Below are 2,500 nucleotides of genomic sequence, written 5' to 3' on the forward strand. Positions count from 1 at the left end.
AATCTCGATAGAGAATGTCTTATCAAAATTCCGTACAGCGGCCGTACTGTAGAATAAGGTCCGCTAAATCAGCCAATCACAGCCCGCGTACTATCCGAAAGATATAATAAAATCTTGCAACTCCAGATTTGCCTGGAAAGGTCACCCCTAAACATAGTTGTTTTCATCACCACGTACTTTTAAAATACCCAACAGTAGTTGTAATTTTTTTATTCGAAAGTACTGCAATTCATCTTATCTAGTTAACAATGATACCATAATAGAAATTGCACACTTTGTATCTCCAACAACAATGTAGATGTCCACGTGTTTTGCAATAATATGGAAAGTACTGCTGTAATTTTTGAACGGCCGTAATTTTAACAGGAATATACAAGAATTCAGTTAAATTTAATCAGCGCCATGTAAAAAATCGCCAAATTAAAGAATTTTCAGTGTGGAACATGTAATGGGGAATTAAACTCTCACACATTAGGGTCGGCCAGGGTTTTGGGGTACTGGTATACCACAACTTCGACCACAATAACGAACTGCTTTACAACCTAAACATTGTTTGAAACTTTGTGGAGATCCTGCTGCAATCCTCGGACAATTAGCACACTGGTGGGACTTTATAAATCTGTCCTGGGGCGGGGCTACTTCCTGTCCCTCGGCTGTAGCCCCCGCCTGTTTCCCGGCCCTGATCTCCGTTTCCGACATCCACGGGCCCAATGGTCACTACTACCACAAATGTGGCAGTGGTCGCACAGCTGCCCCTTTCCTTCCTTTTGACAGTCGATACAGCCCCTTGGGCCCTGATACCCTTCCAGATTCTGATTTACAGGTAGGGGCCTGGTGAAACGTTCCTCATTGGTTAGATTTCTCTCAACTGATTCTTTTAAAGTGGTAAGTTCTGAACGGACCACTTGTAGTGCCGCCATGAACTCCCCTTCTCTAGGACTCTCTTTTCTCAGGGAGTTAAGCTTCTGAGCGGTTGCCCCTTCCCCTTGTGATGCATGCACTTCGTTCACCCTTGGGTTCCTTTGACGAGGGGTAGAGCCCAGTTTGGATTTTCTTTCACTTTCTTCCGCGCATTTTACTTCTTGTCACCCGTCAGGTGTTAAAAGGTTTTTATCAAAAGAGAGGCCGGTACGTTTCTTCGAACAAACTGTTCAAAAACAACATTTGAGGAAGCACTATCTCCATTAAAAAGCTGCCTTGAAGAGCGAGATTAGTCCTTAAGCATCTTATCGACAGAACATCATTTGAGGTCATTTTTTTCTTTTTGGAAGGCAGTCGGCACTTGAAAAAAGTTAAAAAACTAGCGACAAAATCTTACCATCAGTGTGTCACAACATACAACCTAGCAGTGTTACAATACTGGTGCACAACTGGAGTTTCATTCAAAACCAGCAATTGCTGGCAGACACGCACCATTGGCTCAGTTGGTTGAACACCGAGCTGCCATGCAGGAGGTCGTGAGTTCGACTCCGGCTGGATCAACCCTCAGGGTCTTTAAATAACTGACGAGAAAGTGCTGTCTTTATAATTCTGGTCAAATACCTTTTAGTTCAGATACCCTCTAGTTTTTTCGGATAGGTACGATAAACCGTAGGGCCCCTCTCACAACCATCATGGAGTTCCTGGTGCTATGTGGTCTGTTCTCTGTGGTACATTTTGGTTTCATGCACGACAGCGTTTCAACGAGTAACCACTCCTAAGCTCCTCGTGGGTAAATAAATATAAATTATGACTATGACTTAACCTCCTATTCTGACTACACAAGCCCGAGTTTCAACATGAAAGTTTGTTTATTGACGGCGCGTCAGACAGTCATACAATGCAAATAAATCCTGATTACAGCCTAGGTCTATATAAATAACACGTGAAGGTTTATAATCTTGTGAGAAGAAGTACTACGCCAGATACAAAAAACCACTACAAACCACCCTTTAGAACTGGCCAAAAGCATATGTGGGAACTTCATCTAATGGAGCAGCACAAGAAAGATCCCGATGAAAGGGCAACTAAACGGCATATGCAAAACTGATCGAACGAAACAGAAAAACAAGTGAACAAAGAGACTGACTGACCGAAAACGAGCAAAGTTAAGTCTCCCGCTAAAAATCCTTGACACTCCTAACAGCTCCCATGATACCCTAGGAGCCTTTCTATCGCGCCGACAGAATACTAATTTCTGAATAATTCATTCAATCATTCTACCGCCAGTACCCTGCGAGCAGAGTCTAGATACGTTGGAAAGAGGAAAGTAGACTCTGCCAGCCGCCTCGACTTTCTATGATTTGCCGCTCATCCAAAGAAATGGACGAGTCAGTACAGTTTCGGCTTGTCAAACCTGTTTTTTTTTTTATTTATGCGCATGATCAATCGCCACGCGTCGTCAATATTTTTTAAATTTAAAACAGCTTGACAACTTGTAAATTGTTAATTTCCTCCGTATGTCGGTTACAGAAATTAGTTTGCCAGAATTGAGAAACCTATTAATTTTCTTAGTAAAAAT

Source organism: Montipora foliosa, chromosome 8 (genome assembly GCF_036669935.1).
Source record: "Montipora foliosa isolate CH-2021 chromosome 8, ASM3666993v2, whole genome shotgun sequence".
Classification (NCBI taxonomy): Eukaryota; Metazoa; Cnidaria; class Anthozoa; order Scleractinia; family Acroporidae; genus Montipora; species Montipora foliosa.